The sequence below is a fragment of the Lissotriton vulgaris genome, chromosome 3_2 (assembly GCF_964263255.1).
Source record: "Lissotriton vulgaris chromosome 3_2, aLisVul1.2, whole genome shotgun sequence".
NCBI classification, from domain to species: Eukaryota; Metazoa; Chordata; class Amphibia; order Caudata; family Salamandridae; genus Lissotriton; species Lissotriton vulgaris.
In genome coordinates this window covers 272,615,910-272,633,228 of record NC_141690.1, presented here as the reverse complement: position 1 = coordinate 272,633,228, position 17,319 = coordinate 272,615,910, and the positions used below count along the sequence as shown (strand labels likewise).

The 17,319-nt window shown below is 44.9% G+C and overlaps 1 protein-coding gene across 2 annotated transcripts in view; it reads right to left on the bottom strand.

Moving 5' to 3' along the window:
• LOC147725669 (endonuclease domain-containing 1 protein-like) overlaps positions 1-16,774 on the bottom strand; it is a 74,158-nt gene extending 57,384 nt beyond the window's left edge. The window contains exon 1 of one of the 2 annotated variants that reach the window (XM_086964343.1): positions 16,506-16,774. The gene's annotated coding sequence lies outside the window, so the exon portion shown is untranslated. Of the gene's footprint in view, positions 1-16,459 lie in introns of both variants that reach the window. The other variant, XM_086964342.1, reaches the window with a different exon arrangement.
• Between the last annotated feature and the right edge of the window lie 545 nt (positions 16,775-17,319).

Sequence of the window (17,319 nt, the reverse complement as noted above, 5' to 3'; positions counted from 1 at the left end):
AGCAGCCACGAGGAGCTACACTGCAGCAGAATGACAGGAACAGGAGCAGCCACGAGGAGCTACACTGCAGCAGAATGACAGGAACAGGAGCAGCCACGAGGAGCTACACTGCAGCTGAATAACAGGAACAGGAGCAGCCATAACCAGGAGGAGCTACACTGCAGCAGAATGACAGAAACAGGAGCAGCCACGAGGAGCTACACTGCAGCAGAATGACAGAAACAGGAGCAGCCACGAGGAGCTACACTGCAGCAGAATGACAGGAACAGGAGCAGCCACGAGGAGCTACACTGCAGCAGAATGACAGGAACAGGAGCAGCCACGAGGAGCTACACTGCAGCAGAATGACAGAAACAGGAGCGGCCACGAGGAGCTACACTGCAGCAGAAAGGAAGAAACAAGGAGCAGCCACGAGGAGATACACTGCAGCAGAATGACTGAAACAGGAGCAGACATAGCCACGAGGAGCTACACTGCAGCAGAATGACAGGAACAGGAGCGGCCACGAGGAGCTACACTGCAGCAGAAAGGAAGAAACAAGGAGCAGCCATGAGGAGCTACACTGGAGCAGAATGACAGACACAGGAGCAGTTATTGCAATGAGGAGCTACACTGCAGCTGAATGACAGGAACAGGAGCAGCCATAACCAGGAGGAGCTACACTGCAGCAGAATGACACAAACAGGAGCAGCCACGAGGAGCTACACTGCAGCAGAATGACAGAAACAGGAGCAGCCACGAGGAGCTACACTGCAGCTGAATGACAGGAACAGGAGCAGCCATAACCAGGAGGAGCTACACTGCAGCAGAATGACAGAAACAGGAGCAGCCACGAGGAGTTACACTGCAGCTGAATGACAGGAACAGGAGCAGCCACGAGGAGCTACACTGCAGCTGAATGACAGGAACAGGAGCAGCCATAACCAGGAGGAGCTACACTGCAGCAGAATGACAGAAACAGGAGCAGCCACGAGGAGCTACACTGCAGCAGAATGACAGAAACAGGAGCAGTTATTGCAATGAGGAGCTACACTGCAGCTGAATGACAGGAACAGGAGCAGCCATAACCAGGAGGAGCTACACTGCAGCAGAATGACAGAAACAGGAGCAGCCACGAGGAGCTACACTGCATAGAATGACAGACACAGGAGCAGACACAGCCACGAGGAGCTACGCTGCAGCTGAATGACAGGAACAGGAGCAGCCACGAGGAGCTACACTGCAGCTGAATGACAGGAACAGGAGCAGCCATAACCAGGAGGAGCTACACTGCATAGGAATGACAGAAACAGGAGCAGACATGGCCACGAGGAGCTACACTGGAGCAGAATGACAGACACAGGAGCAGTTATTGCAATGAGGAGCTACACTGCAGCTGAATGACAGGAACAGGAGCAGCCATAACCAGGAGGAGCTACACTGCAGCAGAATGACAGAAACAGGAGCAGCCACGAGGAGCTACACTGCATAGAATGACAGACACAGGAGCAGACACAGCCACGAGGAGCTACACTGCAGCTGAATGACAGGAACAGGAGCAGCCACGAGGAGCTACACTGCAGCTGAATGACAGGAACAAGAGCAGCCATAACCAGGAGGAGCTACACTGCAGCAGAATGACAGAAACAGGAGCAGCCACGAGGAGCTACACTGCAGCAGAATGACAGAAACAGGAGCAGCCACGAGGAGCTACACTGCAGCTGAATGACAGGAACAGGAGCAGCCATAACCAGGAGGAGCTACACTGCAGCAGAATGACAGAAACAGGAGCGGCCACGAGGAGCTACACTGCAGCAGAATGACAGGAACAGGAGCAGCCACGAGGAGCTACACTGCAGCAGAATGACAGGAACAGGAGCAGCCACGAGGAGCTACACTGCAGCAGAATGACAGAAACAGGAGCAGCCACGAGGAGTTACACTGCAGCAGAATGACAGGAACAGGAGCAGCCATAACCAGGAGGAGCTACACTGCAGCAGAATGACAGAAACAGGAGCAGCCACGAGGAGCTACACTGCAGCAGAATGACAGAAACAGGAGCAGCCACGAGGAGCTACACTGCAGCTGAATGACAGGAACAGGAGCAGCCATAACCAGGAGGAGCTACACTGCAGCAGAATGACAGAAACAGGAGCAGCCACGAGGAGCTACACTGCAGCAGAATGACAGGAACAGGAGCAGCCATAACCAGGAGGAGCTACACTGCCGCAGAATGACAGGAACAGGAGCAGCCACGAGGAGCTACACTGCAGCAGAATGACAGGAACAGGAGCAGCCATAGCCACGAGGAGCTACACTGCAGTAGAATGGAAGAAACAGGAGCAGCCACGAGGAGCTACACTGAAGCAGAATGACAGACACAGGAGCAGACACGAGGAGCTACACTGCAGTAGAATGGAAGAAACAAGGAGCAGCCATAGCCACGAGGAGCTACACTACAGCAGAATGGGAGAAACAAGGAGCAGCCACGAGGAGCTACACTGCAGCAGAATGACAGAAACAGGAGCAGCCATAACTAGGAGGAGCTACACTGCAGCAGAATGACAGAAACAGGAGCAGCCACGAGGAGCTACACTGCAGCTGAATGACAGGAACAGGAGCAGCCACGAGGAGCTACACTGCAGCTGAATGACAGGAACAGGAGCAGCCATAACCAGGAGGAGCTACACTGCAGCAGAATGACAGGAACAGGAGCAGCCACGAGGAGCTACACTGCAGCTGAATGACAGGAACAGGAGCAGCCATAACCAGGAGGAGCTACACTGCAGCAGAATGACAGGAACAGGAGCAGCCATAGCCACGAGGAGCTACACTGCAGCAGAATGACAGAAACAGGAGCAGCCACGAGGAGCTACACTGCAGCTGAATGACAGGAACAGGAGCAGCCATAACCAGGAGGAGCTACACTGCAGCAGAATGACAGGAACAGGAGCAGCCATAGCCACGAGGAGCTACACTGCAGTAGAATGGAAGAAACAGGAGCAGCCACGAGGAGCTACACTGAAGCAGAATGACAGACACAGGAGCAGACACGAGGAGCTACACTGCAGTAGAATGGAAGAAACAAGGAGCAGCCATAGCCACGAGGAGCTACACTACAGCAGAATGGGAGAAACAAGGAGCAGCCACGAGGAGCTACACTGCAGCAGAATGACAGAAACAGGAGCAGCCACGAGGAGCTACACTGGAGCAGAATGACAGAAACAGGAGCAGCCATGAGGAGCTACACTGCAGCAGAATGACAGAAACAGGAGCAGCCACGAGGAGCTACACTGCATAGAATGACATAAACAGGAGCAGCCATGGCCACGAGGAGCTACACTGCAGTAAAATGAAAGACACAAAAGCAGTTATTGCAAAGAGGAGCTACACTACAGTATAATGACAGAAACAGGAGCAGCCACGAGGAGCTACACTGCAGCTGAATGACAGGAACAGGAGCAGCCATAACCAGGAGGAGCTACACTGCAGCAGAATGACAGAAACAGGAGCGGCCACGAGGAGCTACACTGGAGCAGAATGACAGGAACAGGAGCAGCCACGAGGAGCTACACTGGAGCAGAATGACAGAAACAGGAGCAGCCATGAGGAGCTACACTGCAGCAGAATGACAGAAACAGGAGCAGCCACGAGGAGCTACACTGGAGCAGAATGACAGAAACAGGAGCAGCCATGAGGAGCTACACTGCAGCAGAATGACAGAAACAGGAGCAGCCACGAGGAGCTACACTGCATAGAATGACATAAACAGGAGCAGCCATGGCCACGAGGAGCTACACTGCAGTAAAATGAAAGACACAAAAGCAGTTATTGCAAAGAGGAGCTACACTACAGTATAATGACAGAAACAGGAGCAGCCACGAGGAGCTACACTGCAGCAGAATGACAGGAACAGGAGCAGACATAGCCACGAGGAGCTACACTGCTGACAGAACCAGGAGCAGCCGTTGCCACGAGGAGCTACACTGGAGCAGAATGACAGAAACAGGAGCAGTTATTGCAATGAGGAGCTACACTACAGTATAATGACAGAAACAGGAACAGCCACGAGGAGCTACACTGCATAGAATGACAGAAACAGGAGCAGCCATAGCCACGAGGAGCTACACTGGAGCAGAATGACAGAAACAGGAGCAGCCACAGCCACGAGGAGCTACACTGCAGCAGAATGACAGAAACAGGAGCGGCCACGAGGAGCTACACTGCAGTAAAATGAAAGACACAAAAGCAGTTATTGCAAAGAGGAGCTACACTACAGTATAATGACAGAAACAGGAGCAGCCATAACCAGGCGAAGCTACACTGCAGCAGAATGACAGGAACAGGAGCAGACATATCCACGAGGAGCTACACTGCAGTATAATGACAGAAACAGGAGCAGCCACGAGGAGCTACACTGAAGCAGAATGACATAAACAGGAGCAGACACAGCCACGAGGAGCTACACTGCAGTAGGATGACAGGAGCAGCATTAACCAGGAGGAGCTACACTGCAGCAGAATGTCAGAAACAGGAGCAGCCGAACAAGGAGCTAAACAGCAGCAGAATGACAGAAACAGTCATAGCCACGAGGAGCTACACTGCAGCAGAATGACAGACACAGGAGCAGACATAGCCACGAGGAGCTACACTGGAGCAGAATGACAGACACAGGAGCAGTTATTGCAATGAGGAGCTACACTGCAGCTGAATGACAGGAACAGGCTCAGCCATAGCCAGGAGGAGCTACACTGTAGTAGAATGACAGAAACAGGAGCAGCCACGAGGAGCTACACTGAAGCAGAATGACAGGAACAGGCTCAGCCATAGCCAGGAGGAGCTACACTGTAGTAGAATGACAGAAACAGGCTCAGCCATAGCCAGGAGGAGCTACACTGTAGTAGAATGACAGAAACAGGAGCAGCCATAGCCAGGAGGAGCTACACTGTAGTAGAATGACAGAAGCAGCCACGAGGAGCTACACTGCTGACAGAACCAGGAGCAGCCGTTGCCACGAGGAGCTACACTGGAGCAGAATGACAGAAACAGGAGCAGTTATTGCAATGAGGAGCTACACTACAGTATAATGACAGAAACAGGAACAGCCATAGCCACGAGGAGCTACACTGTAGCAGAATGACAGAAACAGGAGCCGCCATAGCCACGAGGAGCTACACTGTAGCAGAAAGGAAGAAACAAGGAGCAGCCACAGCCACGAGGAGCTACACTGCAGCAGAATGACAGAACAGGAGCAGCCATAGCCACGAGGAGCTACACTGCAGCTGAATGACAGAACAGGAGCAGCCATAGCCACGAGGAGCTACTCTGCTGACAGAACCAGGAGCAGCCGTTGCCACGAGGAGCTACACTGCAGCAGAATGTCAGAAACAGAAGCAGACACAGCCACGAGAAGCTACACTGAAGCAGAATGTCAGAAACAGGAGCAGCCATAGCCAGGAGGAGCTACACTGTAGTAGAATGACAGAAACAGGAGCAGCCATAGCCAGGAGGAGCTACACTGTAGTAGAATGACAGAAACAGGAGCAGCCGTTGCCACGAGGAGCTACACTGCAGCAGAATGTCAGAAACAGGAGCAGCCACGAGGAGCTACACTGCATAGAATGACAGAAACAGGAGCAGCCATAGCCACGAGGAGCTACACTGTAGCAGAATGACAGGAACAGAAGCAGACATAGCCACGAGGAGCTACACTGCATAGAATGACATAAACAGGAGCAGACATAGCCACGAGGAGCTACACTGCAGCAGAATGACAGAAACAGAAGCAGACACAGCCACGAGGAGCTACACTGCAGTAGGATGACAGAAACAGGCTCAGCCATAGCCAGGAGGAGCTACACTGTAGTAGAATGTCAGAAACAGGAGCAGCCATAACCAGGAGGAGCTACACTGTAGTAGAATGACAGAAACAGGAGCAGCCATAGCCAGGAGGAGCTACACTGCAGCAGAATGTCAGAAACAGGAGCAGCCACGAGGAGCTACACTGCAGCAGAATGTCAGAAACAGGAGCAGCCACGAGGAGCTACACTGCAGCAGAATGACAGAAACAGGAGCAGCCACGAGGAGCTACACTGCAGCAGAATGACAGAAACAGGAGCGGCCATGAGGAGCTACTCTGCAGCAGAATGACAGAAACAGGAGCAGCCACGAGGAGCTACACTGTAGTAGAATGACAGAAACAGGAGCAGCCATAGCCAGGAGGAGCTACACTGCAGCAGAATGTCAGAAACAGGAGCAGACATAGCCAGGAGGAGCTACACTGCAGCAGAATGTCAGAAACAGGAGCGGCCACGAGGAGCTACACTGCAGCAGAATGTCAGAAACAGGAGCGGCCACGAGGAGCTACACTGCAGCAGAATGTCAGAAACAGTAACAGCCATAGCCACGAGGAGCTACACTACAGTATAATGACAGAAACAGGAGCAGACACAGCCACGAGGAGCTACACTGCAGTAGAATGACAGAAACAGGAGCAGACATAGCCACGAGGAGCTACACTGCAGTAGAATGACAGAAACAGGAGCAGCCGCGAGGAGCTACACTGCAGTAGGATGACAGGAGCAGCATTAACCAGGAGGAGCTACACTGCAGCAGAATGACAGAAACAGGCTCAGCCATAGGCAGGAGGAGCTACACTGTAGTAGAATGACAGAAACAGGAGCAGCCGCGAGGAGCTACACTGCAGTAGCATCTCCAAGACAGAAGCAGCTGTAGTCACTGGAAGCTCCATTGCAATCCCAAAGATGCAACCAGGAGCAGCGGTAACCCTTAGCATAAAAAGGAACAGTAACAGTGGGAGACTCTGTTAGCTCCCCTGTAGGTGCAAAAAGCAGAGGTGCATGCCAATGTACTGTGCTGCACAGCCAGGCACCTTCATTAACGAAAAGATTCAGACAAAATGTGTGACCTTGAATAAGAGAGGAAATGTTGACTTTTTTAATGAAAATTCTGGATGAAGAATATTGTAACTACTGATTCCCATACTCAAAATTTACAAACAAAATGAATTCACATAAAAAATTCTGATTTTACACTAGAGAGTGTTTTAATCAGTTCTTAAAATTTGCAGAACTTGTTAATATATATTTTTTTAAAACAGAAAAGAATAGAACATCTTTTGAAAGTTCCCATGAATATTCAGAGTCAAATTTTGTAAACATATCACAAGGATTTGGTTGTGTAAGTGTCTGAAAATAAATACAGCGCACTCCTTTACCTATCAAACTAACCAAGCTTTTGATTTGTTACACTATAGTACCACCTAAAAGAAAATATTTAAAAAAAATGTTGTAGGGAGACTCAGCAATAACAATCACAAAATGTGATTATCAAAGTTACAGTAAGACAAACAGACTTGGTCCAATATGATATTTCATGTGAAGAGAGAGCACCCCGAGGAACGGGAAAGGGGTCTGGCCCATTTGGGCCACCCCGCCGGCCAGCGCCTTTGCAGTCCCTTTGAGGTTAAAACCCTCTGGAATTGTTCATTTAGGAGATAATTAACTAAGTGGGGTTGTCCCCTACCCAAACTATTAACAGTTGTTAATTGCTAGCCCTGCAATTATGGACCCCTGCCAATGGCTGGGGCATATAAGGGGAGGTGTATTAACAGCAGTTAATGCCTGTCAGCCAATGGGCAATAATCAATCAGCCTAACTTAGGTAAATCCTGAAACTTGGAATTGTTGAGGGCCAGGAACACCAGCCAGCAGGAACAGTCTCGCTCTAATCAGAGCCATAATTTGGGGAAAATGTACCAATCACAGGCTGCAGCGGATAACAGAGACAAGTCTCTGGGGTGGCGGAGTCCTGAGTGCTTTCAAAACAACAGGTAGCCTAATCGAATGTGGAATCTTTACCATTTGGAGCACACAGTTCAATTACAGACTTTTGCAGGGTGAGTTTGTTTTTCCCCTAAATCGTACAACCTCAGCACATGCGAATAGCACCGATGAGATCACACCAGTAAAAAAGTTACACCTGGTGCAGTAACATCTACAAAGAAGAATACCAAATATACTACAGGCTTAAGGGATTGGCTTGGACTCCAAGCTGTGTCCCTGCTTTAACAACCCATGAATAAAACTAGAAGAAAGACTTCTTTTACCACAGAGAGCGGTACTCACTACACCTTCATAAAGACTTTGGGCCCGATTCACAGAACTAACTTAAGACAAAATCCTAAACTTACTACTTTTGATATTCACAGAAGTTAGGATTTTGTCTTAAGTTTGTCTTAAGACAAACTTAAGACAGACTGAAGACAAAATCCTAACTTAAGTCTGTCCTAAGTCTGTCTTAAGTTTTTCTTAAGACAAACTTAAGACAAAATCCTAACTTCTGTGAATACCAAAAGAAGTAAGTTTAGGAATTTGTCTTAAGTTATTTCTGTGAATCGGGCCCTTTGTTTGCCAGGTACTCACCCACACCTTAACAAATACTTATTTTACCACATTGAGCGGTACTCACTCACACCTTAACAAAGACTTCTTTTACCACAGAGAGCGGTACTCACCCACACCTTATCAAAGACTTCTTTCACTACAGAGAGCGGTACTCACCCACACCTTAACAAAGACTTCTTTTACCACAGAGAGCGGTTCTCACCCACACCTTAACTAGACTTATTTTACCACAGAGAGCGGTACTCACCCACACCTTATCAAAGACTTCTTTCACTGCAGAGAGCGGTACTCACCCACACCTTAAAAAAAGACTTATTTTTACCACAGAGAGCGGTAATCGCCCACATCTTAACAAAGACTTCTTTAACCACAGACAGCTGTACTCACCCACACCTTAACAAAAACTTTTTTTTACCAAAGAGAGTGGTACCTACTCACACCTTAGCAAAGACCTCTTTTATTACAGAGAGCGGCACTCACTCACACCTTAACAAAGACTTCCTTTACTACAAAGAGGTACTCACCAAATAAATCGTAAATCGTAAATCGTAAATCATACGTTCTTATATAGCGACCTTCACTGTAAGGTCTCAAGGCGCTTGCTTTGGGAACCCGTTCTGGCTTTTCCCTGCGAGATAACCCCTACTGGGCATCCCCAAGGTGAAAGCCAGGCATCCCATCGCGGTGGGGCTGTAGTGGAGATTAAGCAAGCTATTGCCCAGAGTTGCAGAGTGTGAACCCATGATTCGAGTAGGCACTGAGGTGAGAATTATCGAGTCCGTGGACATTTTGAGCTCAAGATCCTGCCGCGTTGGGGATTGAACCCTGGTCCCGGGTCTGACCTCTGCGTCCGGGTCTGCCTCCTCTAACCGGTGAGCCACACTTCTCCAAAAGCTTAACAAAAACTTCTATCACTACAAAGAGCGGTACTCACCCACACCTTAACCAAAAGACTTCTTTTACCACAGAGAGGTACTCACCCAAAGCTTAACAAAGACTTCTTTTACCACATTGAGCTGTATTCACACGGATCTATGACAGAATTTCGACAGACATAATTTCGACTTACACATATATCGGCGCAATTATATCGATTGCAAGAATATCGACGCCCTATGTACAACATGGTAAGTACCAAAATATCGAAAAAATAATATCGATGTTAAAAATATCGTTGTTAAATATATCGTTTTTTTTTGGGTTTAAATAAACATGAAAAATACTGTAAATAATACTTATAAATTACTTAAACATATTTAAATATATTTAATAATGTTAAAAAAAATAAATATTACATATTTAATTAAAAAAAAATTACAAATTAACAAATCATATATAATATATACTTACTTAACAATAATTACTATTCCCACTCCAGAGGGTGCAACAGTAGGGAAAGTGTTGGATAGCGTAAGGGTAGAAATTACTATTCCCACTCCAGAGGGTGCAACAGTAGGGAAAGCGTTGGATAGCGGGTGGGTAAAAATTACTATTCCCACTCCAGAGGGTGCAACAGTAGGGAAAGTGTTGGATAGCGTATAAGTATAAATTACTATTCCCACTCCAGAGGGTGCAACAGTAGGGAAAGCGTAGGATAGCGGGTGGGTAAAAATTACTATTCTCACTCCAGAGGGTGCAACAGTAGGGAAAGTGTTGGATAGCGTAGGGGTAAAAATTACTATTCCCACTCCAGAGGGTGCAACAGTAGGGAAAGTGTAGGATAGCGGGTGAGTAAAAATTACTATTCCCACTCCAGAGGGTGCAACGGTAGGGAAAGCGCTGGATAGCGGGTGGGTAAAAATTACTATTCTCACTCCAAAGGGTGCAACAGTAGGGAAAGTGTTGGATAGCGTAGGGGTAAAAATTACTATTCCCACTCCAGAGGGTGCAACTGTAGGGAAAGTGTTGGATAGCGTAAGGGTAAAAATTACTATTCCCACTCCAAAGGGTGCAACAGTAGGGAAAGCGTTGGATAACGATGGGTAAAAATTACTATTCTCACTCCAGAGGGTGCAACAGTAGGGAAAGTGTTGGATAGCGTAGGGGTATAAATTACTATTCCCACTCCAGAGGGTGCAACAGTAGGGAAAGCGTTGGATAGCGGGTGGGTAAAAATTACTATTCTCACTCCAGAGGGTGCAACAGTAGGGAAAGTTGTGGATAGCGTAGGGGTAAAAATGACTATTCCCACTCCAGAGGGTGCAACAGTACGGAAAGCGTTGGATAGCGGGTGGGTAAAAATTACTATTCTCACTCCAGAGGGTGCAACAGTAGGGAAAGTGTTGGATAGCGTAGGGGTAAAAATTACTATTCCCACTCCAGAGGGTGCAACAGTAGGGAAAGCGTTGGATAGCGGGTGGGTAAAAATTACTATTCTCACTCCAAAGGGTGCAACAGTAGGGAAAGTGTTGGATAGCGTAGGGGTAAAAATTACTATTCCCACTCCAGAGGGTGCAACAGTAGGGAAAGTGTTGGATAGCGTAAGGGTAAATATTACTATTCCCACCCCACCCTATTCCCCTATAAACACACAACACGCTCCAGTACTATCACATAACATTTAATTGAAAATTAATTATCAATTAAATAATTACTTAATCAATTGAAATAATTAATTGCAAATAATTTTTTTATTAAAAAATAAAATATACATAAAAATATAATAAATTATTTGTTATTAAATCAGTCCCCACCCTATTCCCCTATAAACCGACAACCCGCTCCAGTAGTAACACATTACATTTATTTAAAAATTACATTAATTACCAATTAAATAATTACTTTATCAATTAAAAATATTAATTACCAATTAAAGAATTAATTTATCAATTAAAAAAATTAATTACCAATAAATAATTAATTTATCAATTAATAAAATTAATTACCAATTAATAATTAATTACACATTAAAATATGCTTAAAAATTATTTAATTAATTACAATTAAATTACTTCCCACCCTATTCCCCTATAAACCCACAACCCGCTCCAGTAGTAAAACATATAATTTACTTATAAATATACATAAATTATCAATTAATTAATCAATTAATCAATTAAAATAATTAATTGCCAATTAATATTTAATTACAAAATAAATAAATCATTAAAAAATTATTAATTAATTACAAATAAATTACTTCCCACCCTATTCCCCTAAAAACCCACAACCCGCTCTGGTAGTAAAACATATAATTTACTTTTATATATATTTTTTATATATAAAATATTAAACACATATTATAACAATTAATTTAAATACTTAACTAAAATTTCTAACACATATTAGTAAATCGAAATTACTTACATCGATATATATGCTATCGATATAAGTAATGTCGATATTACTTACATCGATATATATGCTATCGATATAAGTAATTTCGATATTACTTACCTTAGGGTCGATATTCTGTCCATCGATATTCTGGACATCGATATTCTGTCCCTTCGATATTAGCAACTCGATATAAGTGTAAGTCGAAATTAAAGATTCGATATTTTGACTGAGTACCATTCACACATTCACAAAAACGTATTTTACCAGAGGGAGTGGTTCTCACTCACACCTTCACAAAGACTTATTTTACCACAGAGAGCGGTACTCACCCAAATCTCAGTAAAGACTTATTTTACCACATTGAGCGGTATTCACACCTTAACAAAGACTTCTTTTACCACAGAGAGCGGTACTCACCCATTCCTTAACAAATACTTCTTTAACCACAGAGAATGGTACTCACCCACACCTTAACAAAGACTTATTTAACCTCAGAGAGTGGTACTCACCCACACCTTAACAAAGACTTATTTTCTTTTTTTTTTTTATATTTTATTGAGAGTCTCTGGTACAAAAATATATACAAAGTTCATTATTCAAAATCACCCCATCTGTCTCACCCCATTAGTCTGCTTCATAAATATACATAAATTATACAAGAATCCGAATCCCATTATAAAAGATAAAACCTATGTTACAACATTTCATAAATTCATATACATTATCTCAATACATTATCGAAAATCAACACTGATCATTATTATAAGGGATTAAAAGCACACCAATATCAAAAACTCATTCATTTTTTAGATTCTTAAATCTCGCCACCTTTTAATCGGTCCCCACATGCTCCTGCCCAAATCTCGGGTTTTCCTACCCTTATACTCATACAAACACAATTCTATATTATGCATTCCCAGCAGTCTGGCTAGCCACATTTGGAAAGATGGAGCTACGGTATCCTTCCACCCAGCCGAAATGAGAATCCTGAGTATCGCCACTGATATAAAGACCAAGGCTTCTACATCTTTCTTCAGTTCCAAATTGTTATCCGTGCTCAATATCATCAAAGTAAGAGTTAAATTAATTTTACAGGCTAACACCCCCTCCCAAAATTTCATAATTTCCCTACGAATTGGAATTAACTTATCACATAGACAGAACATGTGTGCCAAATCCGCAGGGCCCTGATTGCACCTAGGGCAGTTATCATCCCCCTTTACCCCCCAAACATAGAGCTGCTGGGGTATAATATAGACTAAATAGAGTCTTGTAAAGCTGTGCCCTCAGGTTTGATGAACGGAATAACTTTTTGTTTAGGAGTAGGGCCTTATCAAGATCGACATCTGGATCCCCCAATTTCTCCGCTAAAGATGCCTCCATTTTTTCCATATCATCCTGTATTCCTGATAACAGGAAGTTATATACTATTTTAATCTTTTTACCCCCCTTTGATAGATAATCGATCAATGCATTACTATTCCCCAAGGAGATCCGCGGTCTAACAGCAGCCAAAGTTCTAACTATCTGGGCATACAGAAACCACTGATTAGAAGGAATATCAAACTTCTGTTGTATACTTTCAAACCCGAGAATCGTATCCCCTATCATAATATCACCCAGCGTTTTTACTCCCCTCTCTTTCCACATCAGGGTGTTCCAATCTGTACCCAGTTGAGGGAGAAGGCTAGAGTTCCAAAGATGGAGGTAGGAATTTATTTTTGGGATATTTATCAATTTTTTTTGAGCCGCATTCCAAACCCTCCAAGCCCCTTTAATTACCTTGTATCGTGATCTTTTATAATAGCGGCGGCCCACCTCAGACAGCAATACACCCATAGCCTTTCTCCCCAATAATAACTCAAAGATAGAAGGTGGAGATAGAATACCTTCGTTTCCACTATTCGAGTTCTCGCCTGATTGAAAAAGTTTAGTCATTTCAGTCAGCAGGCACGTCCAATGGTAGAGCCTAAGATTCGGCATAGCCAGCCCACCTCTTTCCCGGGGCAATGACATAAATTTTGAAGAGCGCCTGATCTTCCCATACTGCCATATAAATTTTATAAATATTGCCTCAATCCTTTTCATCAATTTCTCTTCCACGAAGAGAGGAATTGCCCGAAACAGATATAGTATTTTAGGGAACATTGTCATTTTTAACGCATTAACCCTACCAATCAGGGATAAGTGTAGCACATCAATTCTTTTCAAATTATCCTCTATGTTCTTCATCAGAGGCACATAATTATCCCAGACAATTTTATCAACAGATGCATTTATTCTCACCCCTAGGTATACCCCGAATCTACAAATCTATCATCAGCCTTAATCATATATTTGGTATATATTATTTGCGTCTTTCCTTCATTCAATAAATACCCAGACCGGGTACCAAATTCCTTAGCTAAACGAACCAGAACTGGAAGCGCCTGCTCGGGATCAGGAGTTAAAACTGCTAGATCATCAGCATACGCCAATAATTTATTTTCATAACCATTAAATATTACTGGGCTAATCTGTGCACAACCTAAAATCTTCAGAATCAAGGGATCAATATATAGAGAGAAAAGAATCGGCAAGCTGGGACACCCTTGACTCGTCCCCCTCTTAATTGTAATTTTATCTGATCGTTCCCCCATTACTTGTACTCGAGCTGTTGGATCTTGGTACATTGCCTTGAGGGCGCTCATGATCTTAGGACCAATACCTCTACCAGACAGTATACCCCATAGATGTTTCCATACCACACGGTCAAAGGCTTTTTCAGCATCGAGGAGGATCATGGCCATCCCCCCCCCCCCCGAGACCGCATGGGCATCGAACAGCGTTATAGCACGCCTGGTGTGATCGGTGGTACCCCGCCCTGGAACGAACCCATGCTGCCACGGAGAGACAAGACCCCCAATGACCCTCCCCAATCTTCTAGCCCACACCTTTGAATAAAGCTTTGCATCTGCATTTATGAGCGAGATTGGCCGGTATGCCCCCGGGTCTTCCTTTGGTTTTCCTTTCTTGTGAAACATGATTATATTTGTTTCTGTCCAAGATTCTGGTGTTATACCTGTATATATAATCCCGTTAAAGAGATCCAATAACATAGGGGCAATCTCCAATTCGATACTCTTATAGACTTCCAAAGGAATACCGTCGGGCCAACAGCCTTGCCTACCGCTAGATCCTGTAGGGCCTCTTTTATCTTGCTCATTGTCAGGCCCTTATCCAGCTCCATTCTCTCCTGTTCCCCCAGACCTTGACCTCTATTCCAAGGCTCCTCACAGATACTACTAGCATCCCTTTCTTCATTATAGAGTGATTGATAGAAGTTTTTAAACACTCGTAGAATATCCTTTGGTTCCGTATAACCCGTCCCTCCCTCCTTTATACTAGAGATAATATTCTTCGTCTTATCCTGTCTAATTTTTAGCGCCAGTGCTCTACCCGCTTGTTCCCCAGTTTCATAGAGTTTGTCCCTAGAGGATTGATAATCGCCAATGGCCTTCTGTGTCATTAACACCTTATCAAAGACTTCTGTTACCACAGAGAGCGGTACTCATGCAAATCTCAGCAAAGATTTATTTCACCACATTGAGCGGCACTCACACCTTCACAAAGACTTCTTTTACCACAGAGAGCGGTACCCACCCAAAGCTTAACACAGACTTCTCTCACTACAGAGAGCGGTAATCACCCACACCTTAACAAAGACTTCTTTTACCACAGAGAGTGGTACTCGCCCAAATCTCAACAAAGACCTATTTTACCATATTGAGCGGTACTTACTCACACCTTAACAAAGACTTCTTTTACCACAGAGAGCAGTACTCACCCACACCTTAACAAATACTTCTTTAACCACAGAGAGTAGTACTCACCCACACCTTAACAAAGACTTCTTTAACCACAGAGAGCGGTACTCACCCACACCTTCACAAAGGCTTCTTGTACCAAAAAGAGTGATACTCACCCACATCTTAATAAGGACTTCTTGTACCACAGAGAGTGCTACTCACCCACATCTTAACAAGGATTTCTTTTATAACAGAGAGTGGTACTCACCCACACCTACACAAAGACTTCTTGTACCACAGAGAGTGGTATCGTAACAAGGACTTCTTGTACCACAGACAGTGGTACTCACCCACATCTTAACAAGGACTTCTTGTACCACAGCGAGCAGTAGTCACCCAAAGCTTAACAAAAACTTATTTTACCACATTGAGCGGTACACTCTCACACCTTAACAAAGACTTCTTTAACCACAGAGAGTGGTACTTACCCACACCTTAACAAAAAACTTGTATTTACCACAGAGAGTGGTACTTACTAACACATTAGCAAAGACCTCTTTATTTACAGAGAGCGGCACTCACTCACACCTTAACAAAGACTTCCTTTACTACAGAGAGGTACTCACCAAAAGCTTAACAAAGACTTCTATCACTACAGAGAGCGGTACTCACCCACACCTTAACAAAGGCTTCTTTTACCACAGAGAGGTACTCACCCAAAGCTTAACAAATACTTATTTTACCACATTGAGCGGTCCTCACACCTTCACAAAGACTTCTTCTACCAGAGGGAGTGGTACTCACTCACACCTTATCAAAGACTTCTTTTACCACAGAGAGCGGTACTCATCCACACCTTAACAAAGACTTCTTTAACCACAGAGAGAGGTACTCACCCACACCTTCACAAAGACTTCTTGTACCACAAAGAGTGGTACTCACCCACATCTTAATAAGGACTTCTTGTACCACAAAGAGTGGTACTCACCCACATCTTAATAAGGACTTCTTGGCCCACAGAGAGCGGTACTCACCCACACCTTCTGCGTCTCCAAGTAAAGATGTTTCCTGAGTTCCTAAGTGTACTGTATTTATACAGTGCCATATCTGGACCCCATCCTTACACAAACATGCCCTGGCGGTCTGGGCGATAACAGGGTGCTATCACAGAGCCATTAGTCAATTTTCCATATCAAACAACTTCTTAGGAAAATCACTTCCATCAGAAGAAGGACCTTTGGAATTTCAGACTTGATGCCTCCTACAGGGGAGTGAGGGCAGCAGAGTTACCAGCACAAGGCAATCTGAGCAAACAGTGTTAGGCAGAACTTTATGTAAACCATGGAGTGGGCGAGCCAGCAACCTAGCAGGGAGAGCCGAGCCAGAGCCGAGCCAGGGGGGTCAAACTGAGCTCAAAGTGCCCCTGATCCAGCTGAGCCAGCAACATATTGGGGAAGTAAATCGTGCACCAAATATCCTGCAATCACAGAAAAAGCAAGTTTCCCATTTCGAAAAAGTTTTCCTTCTAACGTTAGGAGCGTTTCACTTCAGTACCTAAGTTTAAATCGCTGAACTGAGTCATTTGCTAAAAGTGATCATCACTTAAGGTGAACTTAGAAACATTCATTTTACCGCCCTGCCTCAGTGCGATGCCAGTAAGAACCAAGAGGCAAGTCAGGCGCCTCCTGCCTCCTATATGTAGTTAAAGCACAAGAGAGGATTTGACATAGTGCATAAACTAAACTGATGCAGTTCAAGGCGCTGCCAAATGCGCTGACGAAGGGGAATGGGGCAGAGTAAAATAACATAATACCTTTGTATATCTCACACAGATTGTTCAATCTTCGT